General features: G+C 39.2%; 1 pseudogene; it reads left to right on the top strand.

Moving 5' to 3' along the window:
* Positions 1-12245: 12245 nt before the first annotated feature.
* On the top strand, positions 12246-13842 carry LOC133242469 (elongation factor 1-alpha 1-like; annotated as a pseudogene).
* Positions 13843-14293: the final 451 nt, after the last annotated feature.

Here is a 14293-nt window from a genome sequence, read left to right as displayed (position 1 = left end):
AGTGGACACAGTGTCAGACTTTATTTTTCTGGGCTCCAACATCAGTAGATGTAGACTGCAGCCATGAAATTAAAAGACGCTTACTCCTTGAAAGAAAAGTTCTGACCAACCTAGACAGCATTTTAAAAAACAGAGACATTACTTTGTCAACAGAGTTCCATCTAGTCAAGGCTATGACTTTTCTGGTAGTCATGTATGGATGTGAGAGTTGGACTATAAAGAAAGCTGAGTACTGAAGAATTGATGTTTTTGAACTGTGGTGTTAGAGAAGACTCTTGAGAGTCACTTGGACTGCAAGGAGATCCAACTTTTCCATCCTAAAGGTGATCAGTCCTGAGTGTTTATTGCAAGGACTGATGTTGAAGCTGAAACTCCAATACTTTGGCCACCTGATGGAAAGAGCTGACTCATTGGGAAAGACCCTGATGCTGGGAAAGATTGATGTCAGGAGGAGAAGGGGACGACAGAAGATGAGATGGTTGGATGGCATCACCGACTCAATGGGCATGAGTTTGGGTAGACTCCAGAAGTTGGTGATGGACAGGGAGGCTGGGCGTGCTGTGGTTCATGGGGTCACAAAGAGTCGGACAAGACTGAGCGACTGAACTGAACTGAACAAAACCCCAGAAGGGTTTCCCGTTTCACTGGGACTGAAATGTAAACTCCTCAACATGACTCAGACAAAATGAGCTTCATGACCTGGCCCTTGCCAACCTCCCCATTCTCACTCACCTTTCTCTATCCTGGTCGTTGTGGGCCTTTTTAGAATCCTGACTACTCCACTATTCTAAGTCTCCATCCTTCACGAGGGCTTCCACCTACCCCAAGGTATCTTTCTCTATCCTTTTAAAATCACTAACAGGTTTTCACACAAATGCAAAAAGATAAAACATTTGTCCTATTTTTCTTTCAGATGTTTAGATTTTAAGGGTAATCAAAATACAAAATATGGCTTTGGAGCCCCCCCTTCCCCCACCAAACCCCTTTCTCCTTGCCACCCCTCATAGGGCACATACCTACATCACTTCTGGGTGTGAATGAAAGCAGGAGATGGGCAAATCCTCAGTTTCTCCTTCTAATTTCTTTTTCTCTCTCTGTCTTTCCCCTTCCTCCTTTCATGAGGTTGAGAATTTCTCTGACCCTTTGTGATTTGTCTCTCAGAAACAGACAGGGTCCACAAAAGGGAACATGATTGGTGATATCTGGGCTCGGGATGGTCATGAGAAATGAAGAATCCTATACTCCTAGCAGTCCTTGTATGTTCCTGAATTCCTGGTCCTAAATTCTTCAAAGAACATGGTCCTTGGAGTCAAATGGACTCTCTTGTAGACAGAGTTCCAGAGCAAAACACATAACCACTCTGAGCCTCAGTGTGTGCTTTGAGTTTGAATTTCAGAAACCCTAATTAAGGTTCTTAGGAATGTTTTTTAATAACAAGTAGTTTTGCCCAAGTCTACTTAGGAACCAACAACGAAGGGCTGACTGATGGTTTTTACATAGAATTTCAAATACTTTTCTCTCTGGAACCAATTCTCCTTCCAGTGTATGCTTAAAACTTTCATGCCCTTCTTTGTCATGATCTTAGGCAGTTTTCAGGCATGATCCCATAAAAAGTATACCTGTAGATACACTCCCAGTCCATGCCTTACTAGCTGTGCTTACCTTGGTCAACTTGCTTTCCTTTTTTTGCTTGTTTCTTTAGCTTTGGAGTCCAAGGGGATGGATATTTGTATGGGAGAAAAGACATGATAATGTTTGGAAAATGTTTTTCAGGGTGCTTGGCATGCATTCAGTGCCCAACACAAGGGACTCCTTATTAATGTCAGTTCCCTCTGTCCTGAGGAGACCCTTGTTCGGCTGCTTTTTGAAGGCCCAGTGTCTCTCCTTTCTGGTGCCCAAAGATGCTTGGCACTTTCTCCCTAGCCAGGAACCTGGCTTACATCCCAGGTTGTGGCTGGACTTTAGGCAAGTGCCTGATTCTCTGGCCTGAACTCACCTAACTTACACTCTCATTCAGGTTTTCCTTCATTCTCCTGACCTTAGGACCTTTTTATGATGCATTTATTTATCTTCCCTGAGGTCCTTGGACCTTGCAAGTCAACACATGAAAGAATGCCATTTTCTGTAATCAAGAAAATCACCCAGTAGATTTTGCTATGGTCTCTTTTGTTTCTTTTGCATTTATTTCTACCCTAATTTTTAAGATTTCTTTCCTTCTACTAACCCTGGGGTTCTTCATTTCTTCCTTTTCTAGTTGCTTTAGGTGTAGAGTTAGGTTATTTATTTGACTTTTTTCTTGTTTTTTGAGGTATACCTGTATTGCTATGAACTTTCCCTTTAGCACTGCTTTTACAGTGTCCCACAGGTTTTTGGTTGTTGTGTTTTCATTTTCATTCATTTCTATGCATATTTTGATTTCTTTTTTGATTTCTTCTGTGATTTGTTGGTTATTCAGCAGCGTGTTGTTCAGCCTCCATATGTTGGAATTTTTAATAGTTTTTCTCCTGTAATTGAGATCTAATCTTACTGCATTGTGGTCAGAAAAGATGCTTGGAATGATTTCAATTTTTTTGAATTTACCAAGGCTAGATTTTTGGGGACCCAGTAGATTTGATAATACTATCTCATAGAATGGGGTATTGAGTCAGGAGCTGAATTTTCTTTCAACTGCTATTGAGCCCTTTGAGCACCCTTTTGGGGACCATTTCATAGATAAATTACTATAATGCAACATGTTCCTTCAACTTTTTTCCTGTAGGGTGCTGAATGCATTTTGATGTCTTCAGGATGTCTCTTGAACCTTACTACCAACATTGTGCTAAGACACAGTCATGGGTTATTGGCATATGAAGGGCCGATCTTCATTACCATGAGTTGCTGAGCAATTTAAGTTTTCACTGTGCATAATATATGCAAGATAAAATCTCCTTTTGTATGGTAAAGCCTTGATAAAGTCATGCCAATTAGCTTTGGAACCTCCTCCCAGACACATCATCTTTTAGAAACCATGCTTAAAAATAAAAATTGCTCTTGAGGCACATGGGTAAATAAAGTAGTGATGATCAGAAAGTACAAAGGAGCTTGTGATAAAAAAGCGAAGGTCTGCAAGTCCACCACTTCCCACTCCCCAGTTGTGCTTCTCCCGGTAGATCATTTTAATAATTCCTGCTTGCATTGGTTTGGCAGTTACTGTGTTATATGTAAATCAAGTGCACAGTCTGCTATTTCAATAATTCATCAACTACAGACATCACCAAGTGACCACGTTCTTCTTACAGAAGAGAATTTAACTCATTCACAAGTGTCTTCAATCTGCCCTTGCTTTCTTTCTTTCGGATTTTACACTTTCTTTAGATTTTTAGTTCCTTGATTGGAGAGTCTAGTAGCTTCAAATAATGTACTTAACCCTCAGTTTCTTCTCAGCCACTTTAGCTTTTCTTTTTCTTATTACCACGTCTATCCTTCCCTTCCTTCAACCTCTCTTCCTCATTTCTACATCCCACTCTAACCAGATTTATAATTATTTACATCAACTTTTGGAAACCTATAAAACATGTTCTGCTTTGAAAAGCAATACAAGGCTTTTACCTTTTAATGAATCTCTAATAATTTTGATTATAGGTCCACAGTTCTTCACTGAGTGTAGGCTAGACCAGAGAAGGAGATTAATCCTGGTGTCAAGTCCAAATCCTCTTTTTGTCTTTATACCACTAATTTCTGAAAGTTCTGTCACATTTGAATTTGACTTGTGTTTGATCTATGCATCAAACTCTCTCTCTCTCTCTCTCTCTCCCCCTCACACACACATAAACACACACACACACTGAAATGGTTGCCAGGCAATTGATCATTAAGCCATTTAATCTTGTGATATTTATAAAATGGCTGTTCTTATAACCTTTATTTTACACCTAGGAAAAGTTTGGTAACAAGAACTTAAATATCAGGCAAGGTTTCATATAGTGTAAGTGGCAGAGCCCAGAATTGATTCAAAGAAAGGCAGTCTTATTCCAGAATTGGTCCTGGTGACCAATATGTTATTCTACAAGTGTCTCTCTTTCAGTTTATCAGAATCTATAACTATTGCCAAATTAATCCATGCTGTCAAGACAGGTGGAACAGCACACAAATGTATGAATAATGGTTGACAATCACCTTACTTTCAAAACCTCCATCAATCCCAGACATCACAGGTTATAGAGAATAAAATTATCTGCTTGATTTTATTTATACTTTCCTCAAGTTCATACAAATCTATAAAAACAGACTGACATTTCCCTGAGTAGATATTCTTTTATTTTGTAAAAATGATTACAATTTTCTGTGACCTTCTACATTCACAGAACAGGTTAACACATGTAGATTAAATTAATTCTGTTTTATTAAAATGTGCTCTAGTGAACAAACTGGAATTTATGCAACAATGCCCTGATTGTTTCAGATGTTTTGTTTTTAATTTTTGCAGAAAAGTCATTCTTACCTTTGCTCTCCTTTCTGTAATGTGCAGTCACCATCTACAGAGATTTTTGAGCTGAAGGAAATAAATTATCTCACTGTTTCCATTGTTTCCCCATCAATTTGCCATGAAATGATGGGACCAGATACCATGATCTTGGTTTTTTGAATGTTGAGTTTTAGGCCACATTTTTCACTCTCCTCTTTCACCTTCATCAAGGTTCTTTAGGTCTTCTTCACTTTCTGCCCGTAGGGTGGTGTCATCTGCATATCTGAGGTTATTGATATTTCTTCCGGTAATCTTGATTCCAGCTTGTGCTTCATCAAGACCAGCCTTTCGCATGATATACTCTGCATAAAAGTTAAATAAGCAGAGTGACAGTATACAGCCTTAACATAGTCCTTTCCTGATTTGGAAGCAGTCTGTTGTTCCATGTCCAGTTCTAACGGTTTCTCAGGAAACAGGTAAGGTGGTCTGGTATTTCCATCTCTTTAACAATTGTCCACAATTTGTTGTGATCTAGAAAGTCAAAGGCTTTCGCATAGTCAGTGAAGCAGAAATTGATGCTTTTTTGGGAATTCCCTTGCTTTTTCGATCATCCAAGATATGTTGGCAATTTCATCTCTGGTTTCTCTCTCTTTTCTAAATCCAGCTTGTACATGTGAAAGTTCTCGGTACCGTAGGGATATACCACACTTATTTACTGTGCCATTTACCTACCATAGGACATTTTGGTTGTTCCCAACTTGGGCTATTACAAATAAAGTTACTATAAATAAATGTGTTCTGATTTTTGCATGAACATAAACTTCCATTTATCTAGGATAAATGCCCAGGAGTGCATTTGCTGGGTCATATGATATCAACATCTTTTTTTAAAGACACTGCTGAGATATTTCCAAGAATAACAGCTACACTTTACATTCCCACCATCAATGTATGACTAATTCAGCCTCTCAGCATCTTTGTTAGCATTTGTTTTTGTCACTATTTTTTTTTATTTTAGCCATTCAGAAAACTGTGTAGTAATATTGTGGTTTTAACTTTCATTTCCCTAATAGCTAATGAAGTTGAACAGCTTGTCATTTGTTTGTCATTCCTGTATCCTTTTCAGTGAAATGTCTATTCTTGTCCTTTGTCCATTGTAAAAAATATTTATTTATTTAGCCATGCAGTGTCTTAGTTGAGGCATGCAGGATCTTTTGTTGCAGCATGTGGGATCAAGTTCCCTGACTGGGATCCAACCCGAGCCCCCCACATTGGGACCATGGAGTCTTAGCCACTGGACTATGAGGAAATTCCCTGACCATTTTCTAATTGGAGGGTTTTCTTTTCCTGTTGATTTTGTGACTTAAAAAAATATGTATTCTCGATACAAGTCCTTTGTCACATATATGCTTTGCAAATCTTTTCTCTTTGCATGTAGCTTTCTATTATCTTCATAACAGAGTGCTTATAAGAGTTAGTTTTCAATTTTGATTTTCAGTGTTAAACCAGTCTTCTCTTCTGAGCTAACCTTCACTTGCTCATGATGGATTATCCTCTTTTATGTAACAGTAGATTAAAATCAATAGTATTTTATTAAGGTATTTGGATTTATGCTAATGAATAATATTGATCTGTAGTTTTCTTTTTAATGTCATTGTGAATTTTAGTAGCAAGGTAATGCTGGCCTCATTAAGTGAGTTAAGATGTGTTCCCTCTTTCTGCTCAATGATAAGTGGCACCCTGGATGGGTGGGGGCATTTGGGGGAGAATGGATACATGTATACTTATGACTGAGTAGCTTTGTTGCCTGCCTGAAACTAGAATAACATTGTTAATCAGCTATAGTCCAATATAAGATAAAAAGTTATAAAAAAAGATGTGTTCCCTCCTTTATTTTCTTATAAAGTTTGTGTATGTTTTGTATTTTTGCTATGTATTGGTTGAATTCACCAGTGAAATTGTGCAAAATATTGAGGACTGTCTAAGAATTTTTAATGACGAGAGTTCATCGTTTACATCAGATCTTTCAATGGGTTTCTTCTGTGTTCTCCAAATTGTAAAGAACTACCACTCATTTACAGATTTATAAGTGGATGATTGTGGCATGTGTTTTTGGCTTGTTAATTTTATCTAATAAGTAATATATGTGTTCACTCTGAAATATGTATTTTGAAAATTCCTAAAACAAATTCTCTGGAGGTCCCCTCAAGGCGTGTGGGAGTTAAGTTCAGTCATTCTCCTGTTTTCTTTACTCTTTCTTGGAAAATACTATGTTTCAATTTCTATCAAGGGCAGCTGAAGAAGGGGAAAATCATCCTAATGTGAGAAAGAACACCCTGAGGTTGGGGGTGGTGTGCTGTGTTGGTGAGGTTATCTTTAAGGTATGTACTTAGTCGCTCAGTCGTGTCCAACTGTTTGCAACCCCATGGACTGTAGCCAGCCAGGTCTCCTGAATTGAAGGTGGATTCTTTACTGTCTGAGCCATCAGGGAAGCCCAAGAACACTGGAGAGGGTAGACTATCCCTTCTACAGGGGAACATCCTGACCCAGGGATTTAACCAGGGTCTCCTGCATTGCAGGTGGATTATTTACCAGTTGAACTACCAGGGAAGCCCAACATAGCATATACTTGTATCCAAAACAATTGTTAATAGAAAGAAAATTTTCATAGGCTGTGATGAAATACATAGGACCATAGGATGGTTAATTTAATGTGTCAACTTGGTTAGGCCATGGTATCTAAATATTTGTTTGAACGGTATTTTAGATGTTTCTCTGAAGGTATATTTTAGAGAGATTAACATTTAAATCAGTAGACTTTGAGTAAAGTAGATTACCTTCCATAGTGTGTGCCTCATCCAATCAGCTGAAGGCTTTAATACAAAAAAGACTGACCTTCCTAGGGAAGATAGAATTCTACCAGAAGACTGCCTTTGAAGTCAAATTGCAACTCTTCCTCAGTTTTCCAACCTGCCAGCCTACCCTGCAAATTTTGGACTTGCCTGGCCTCATAATTGCATAAGTCAGATCCTTAAAATCAATGTCAATGTAAATATAGAAAGATACTGATATTGATTATATATAGAATATCAATATATATTATTTATATATAACCAGTATCAATATATATGATATATAAATAGTCTATATTATATATAATAGCTATATATATCATGTATATATAATTAATACCAATATATAATATACATCAATATATATTATATATAATACAATATATTATGTATAATCAATATCAATATATAATCTATGTCATTGTGTATTATATATAATATAATGTATATTTATATAATCAATATGAATATGTATTACATATCAATATATTATATTATGATATATATCAATATATTATATTATGATATATAATATCAATAAATATATTACATATATAATCAATATCTATTTGTAGATTGACTGATTGATTTCAAGGCACTGATGTATGTGATTATGAGGCTGGCCAGTCCAAAATTTGTAGGGTAGGCTGGCAGGTTGGAGCCCTAGGGAAGAATTGCAGTTTGAGTTCAAAGACAGTCAGTCTCCTGGCAGAATTCCATCTTCCCCAGGGAGGTCAGTCTTTTTCATATTAAAGCCTTCAGCTGATTGGATGAGGCACACACTATAGAAGGTACTCTACTTTACTCAAAGTCTACTGATTTAAACATTAATCTCTCTAAAAAATACCTTCACAAAACCTTGTAGCTCAATCAGTAAAGAATCTGCCTGCAATGCAGGAGACCTGGGGTTTGATTCCTGGCTTGGGATGATACCCTGGAGAAGGAAATGGCAACCCACTCCAGTATTCTCGCCTGGAGAATCCCATGGACAGAGGAGCCTGGCAGGCTAGAGTCCAAGGGTCGTAAAAGTTAGATACATCTTAATAACTAAACCACTATCTATCCATCTATCTATCTATATATGTGTGTGTGTGTGTATATATATATATATCAGGGCTTCTCAGCTGTTAAAGAATCTGCCTGGAATGCAGGAGACTCAGGTTCGATCCCTGGAGAGGGAAGATCCCCTGGAGAGGGAAGTGGCAACACTCCAGTATTCTTGCCTGGGAAATCCCATGGACAGATGAGCCTGGTAGGCTATAGTCCATGGGGTCGAAAAGAGTTAGACACAACAAACCACCACCATGTATATGTCAATCAGTTAAATCAATCTATATAGATAGATACATATTTATATCTGCCTATTTATTTTGGGGGGCTCCAAAATTACTGCAGATGGTGATTGCAGCCATGAAATTAAAAGACACTTACTCCTTGGAAGGAAAGTTCTGACCAACCTAGACGGCATATTAAAAAGCAGAGACATTACTTTGTCCGTCTAGTCAAGGCTATGGTTTTTCCAGTAGTCATGTATGGATGTGAGAGTTGAACTATAAAGAAAGCTGAGCACAGAAGAATTGATGATTTTGAACTGTGGTGTTGGAGAAGACTCTTGAGAGTCACTTGGACTGCAAGGAGATCCAATCAGTCCATCCTAAAGGAGATCAGTCCTGGGCGTTCATTGGAAGGACTGATGTTGAAACTGAAACTCCGGTACTTTGGCCACCTGATGGGAAGAGCTGACTCAATGGAAAATACCCTGATGCTGGGAAAGATTGAGGGCAGGAGGAGAGGGGACGACAGAAGATGAGATGGTTGGATGGCATCACCAACTCAATGGACATGGGTTTGGATAAACTCTAGGAGTTGGTGATGGACAGTGAAGCCTGGCGTGCTGCAGATCATGGGGTCACAAAGAGTTGGACATGACTGACTGACTGAACTGAATTGATACCTATATCTATCTATGTCTAATATCTATCTATATCTGTACATCTATATCTGTATATATAAAGAGAGAGAGAGAAATTATTGGTTTTATTTCTCTGGAGATCCCTAATACAGACCTCAATTCCTGGTTATCACAAATGAACTATTAAATACACTTCTTGGCATTTCATTCACACTAATTATCCCCCAACAGCTTTCCCAATGGAAGTAAATCCCATGATAATATGAATTTTTAATGATCAGCTCTCTATACAGGTGACAGATTCTTGGAGCTAGTATCACAAAAGATAAATGAATAAATAAATAAATAAATAAATATATATAATATCTTCTGTTTGGTTTAACACGTATATTCTCATTCTGTTGTGACTGTAACAATCAAGTATTCCTATACTCAATAGCCATTGATCATTCCAGAGCAGATGAGTCTGAATTAGGAATATCTATATTTTCTCTCCAAAAAAATCATAGACATGCACAAGAACTCATATATTCCCATTCTTTAAAAAAAATTTAAAACTATACCAATGGTCAACAAATACAGAGTGACAATTCCCCCTATAATTGACCTGCTGGTTATTGCAATCTTTGTTTCTTTTCAAGGTATTGCTGTGTTAAATGTTTGGCACATAGCGACCCTTCAGGAAATATCATTGCTTCCAGTCCTGTCTTGCACCTCCCACAAAAGACATAGCTTTTGTCTGAACTAAATATCAGAGTTAGCAAAACAAGAACTTGAAAATATAAGCACAAGAAACAAAATAAACGTATGCTAATATTATACCTGTCCCTCTGCTGCTGCTAAGTCACTTCAGTTGTGTCCGACTCTGTGTGACCCCATAGATGGCAGCCCACCAGGCTCCCCTGTCCCTGGGATTCTCTAGGCAAGAACAGTGGAGTGGGTTGCCATTTCCTTCTCCAATTCATGAAAGTGAAAAATGAAAGTGAAGTTGTTCAGTCATGTCCGACTCTTAGCGACCCCATGGACTGCAGCCTACCAGGCTCCTCCATCCATGGGATTTTCCAGGCAAGAGTACTACAGGCACTAAAGTGAAACCCAAGATATACCTGTTTTAGATAAATCCACAACTTGATCAGTTTTCTGAATTCCTGCCTTATGTCCCAGCTCTCCTCTCAAGGCAGTTACATGACAATCAGAATGACTATGTAGAACATAATTTCATTTTTTCCTGGATAAAAGACAGCCAGACCCAGACAGCCTGCTCAACTCTATTGTAAAATCAGGACTCATCTGTAGATGTAAGTATGCACTCAAACTATTTACAGGTTAAGTCATCAGCAGGTCCCCAAACTTTGGTTATATATTGCATAAATTTGAAAAGAAAGAGTAAAGCACATTACATGGTATTTTGTGGAAGAAATAGATTCCATCTACTCTGACATTGTTATTTCAAACCACCAGTTCTATATTGGGTACCTACAATGTTTCAGGCACTGTTTGATCTCTTTTTCCTGCATGACCTCAATTACTCCTCACAACAACCCAATCTACTGGGTTAGTATGCTTATTCTCCTACTGAGGAAGCTGAGGTTTGTGATGATGAAGGAGTTTGCCCAAATTTATCCAGAGATAGGCAATGCCCGAGCCAAGAATTATCTAAGGTATTTTCTGCATGCATGTTTGATGAACTTTTCTCTAAGATGTCCTTTCTGAAGGGTATATTGGTCCTATAGTAACCAATGAGATCTCTCAGTCCACAGAGACATATGGGGCCTCCATTATCACCATCGGCAAGAAGTGGTGTTGGGTGGAAGTCACAAATGTATGCACGACACACTATGGTCAAAGGAAAGATGAAGTAACTGGGGACTGGTGATAGACGCTGAGGCTATCTATTCAAGGAAAGAGCTAGTGTTTTTTTCTCTTTCTTTCTTTCTTGACTTTTGATGTTGTCAAGATGCCTAAAACAAAGAGTATTCTTGTCACTTAAAAATTTTTAACAGAAATGGATTCAGTATTTTGCCATTTGAAAGACAGTTAACTCATGGATTCTGATATTTCCATCCAGGTAAGCTAACTGACCACTTGAAGATTTCTTTAGGATTGTTGTTGTGCTTTAGCCACTAAGTTGTGTCTGGCTCTTTTGCGACTCCATGGACTGCAGCCTGCCAGGCTCCTCCGCCCATTGTCTCCTGTGTTGGCCTTCCTCAGCCACCAAGGAAGGTCTCCTTTAGGACTAGCCATTGGTATATTTCCAGAGAGGCAGTACAGTGTAGTGTTTAGGTAGGTAGGTTTAGTCGCTCAGTCATGTCTGACTCTTTGTGACCCCATGGACTGTAGCCTGTCATGCTCCTCTGCCCATGGGATTCTCCAGGCAAGAATACTGAAGTGGGTTGCCATTCCCTTCTCCAGGGGATCTTCCCAACCCAGGGTTCAAAACCAGATCTCCTGCATAGCAGGCAGACTCTTTACTGACTGAGCCACCAGGGAAGCTGCAGTGTAGTGTTAAGATGCACAAATGTAGAGCTGAGGTGCCCGTGCTGCAATATCAGGGTCTGCCACTTACTAGCTGTGTACATCGGCTAGTTACTTATTCCTCCTCCACTCTTCTGTTTCACCATCACCAAAATATGGATAACAATACTACCAACATCATAGGATTTCTGTAGGGATGAAGTTAATAAATACACATAGCAAAGTTGGCACTCTTGAACATTGGCCTTTTGGCGCATCCAGGCGAAGGGATTGGTGGTGAGTCTTTAACTGAGGATAGCCTCAGGTGTCAGCATATATCAGTCCAGCTCAATACAGCAGATACCTTTTGAGGTCTTCTGTGTTCTGTGTTTTAGGCATTCTTCTAACCATTTGAGTAGAGCACAAAACAAAACAGACACAAATCACTTGAGCTTACATCCTAGTGGAGTGAGAGGGAAGCCATAAACAAAATAAATCATTAAGATTAAAAGATAGCTTTCTTGCAACAATTTTGCCACCAGGACACAGGTGTTGTGAAAACCACCACTAAACCTAAGCAAAAATGGGAAAGGAGAAGACCCACATCCACATCCTTGTCATTGGGCATGTGGAAAGTCTACCACTACTGGCCATTTGATCTACAAATGTGGTGGGATTAACAAGAGAACCATTGAAGAGTTTGAGAAGGAGGCTGCTGAGATGGGAAAGGGCTCCTTCAAGCATGCCTGGGTCTTGGACAAACTGAAAGCTGAACATGAGTGTGGTATCACCATTGATATCTCCTTGTGGGAATTCAAGACCAGTAAGGGCTATGTGACCATCAATGATGCCCCAGGACACAGAGACGTCATCAAAAACATGATTACAGGCACGTCCCAGGCTGACTGTGCTGTTCTGATGACTGCTGCTGGTGGTGGTGAATTTGAAGCGGGTATCTCCAAGAATGGGCAGATCCACGAGCATGCCCTTCTGGCTTACACTCCGGGTGTGAAACAACTAATTGTTGGAACTAACAAAATAGATTCCACTGAGCCACCCTACAGCCAGAAGAGAAATGAGGAAATTGTTGAGGAAGTCAGCACCTACGTTAAGAAAACTGGCTACAAACCTGACACAGTAGCATTTGTGCCAGTTTCTGACTGGAATGGCGACAAGATGCTAGAGCCAAGTGCTAACATGCCTTGATTCAAGGGATGGAAAGTCACCAGTAAAGATGACAATGCCACTGGAACCACACTGCTTGAAGCTCTGGATGCATCCTGCCACCAACTCACCTGACAAACTCTTGTGTTTGATTCCCCCAGGACATCTACAGAATGGTGGTACTGATACTGCCACTGTGGATCAAGTGGAGACTGGTGTTCTCAAACCTGGCATGGTGGTCACCTTTGCTCCAGTCAGCGTAACAACTGAAGTCTATTGAAATGCACCATGAAGCACTGAGTAAAGGCCTTCCTGGGGACAATGTGGGCTTCAGTGTCAAGAACGTGTCTGTCAAAGATGTTTGTCATAGCAATGTGGCTGGTGACAGCAAAAATGACCCACTGATGTAAGAAGTTGGCTTCACAGCTCAGGTGATTATCTTGAACCATCCATCCCAAATCAGTGCTGGATATGCACCTGTGCTGGACTGTCAAACAGCTCACATTGCTTGCAATTTTGCTGAGCTGAATGAGAAGACTGATCGTCATTCTGAAGATGGCCTCAAAACTCTTGATGCCACCAATCATTGACATGGGTCCTGGCAAGTCCATCTGTTGGGAGCTTCTCTGAGTATCCTCCTCTGGGCCATTATGCTGTTCGTGACATGAGACAGGTGATTGCTGTGAGTGTCATCAAAGCAGTGAACAAGAAGGCAGCTAGAGCTTGCAAGGTCACCAAGTCTGCCAAACAAGCTCAGAAGACTAGATGAATATTATCACTAACACCTGTTAACCCAGCCTTAGTGGTGGAAGAAGGGTCTCAGAACTGTTTGCCTCAATTGGCCATGGAAGGTTAATGTAAAACACTAGGTAATGATAACAATGAATCACAAAACCTTCAGAAGGTGAGGTGAATGTTTTGTGGACCATGTGTTTTGTGTGTGGCAGTTCAGAACTTTTCAATAGAAACAATTTGACCAAAAATCTGTCACAGACCTTGAGACCCATTAAAACAATGGTTGAAAACTTGTGTCTCCTTTTGGTCAACACTGTAACTTCCTATAGTACTACTTAGGTAAGATTTGCCCATAATCTATCTCTGGTGAAACAAAAGAATTTTAAATTTCTGGGTTGGAGCTTCAGGTTTCTTAACCTTGTATAAGGAGAACTCATCTCTTTAAGTAGATCTTAAAAAGTGTTGGTGTGACAATTCATAGGTTAGGATAGATGAGCAAAGAGTTACTATGTTTTATATGAAAGCAAGTTTATAAGAAGGTCAATTTTATAACACGAAAGCTCATGTAGCATATACAATCTTTTATGGTTATGTAAATATCGAGTAAATCAGTTACATCAAATTTTAGTTTCCCGGTTTTGAGAATGTGCATTCCATGTATAATATTTAAGTAATTCATCTCAAATGTGAGGCTTAAACAGAATTGAGCCCTGCCCTGCTAGAATTAATTGT

This window comes from Bos javanicus, chromosome X (genome assembly GCF_032452875.1).
Source record: "Bos javanicus breed banteng chromosome X, ARS-OSU_banteng_1.0, whole genome shotgun sequence".
NCBI lineage: Eukaryota > Metazoa > Chordata > Mammalia > Artiodactyla > Bovidae > Bos > Bos javanicus.
This window is presented reverse-complemented; position numbering and strand designations above follow the sequence as displayed.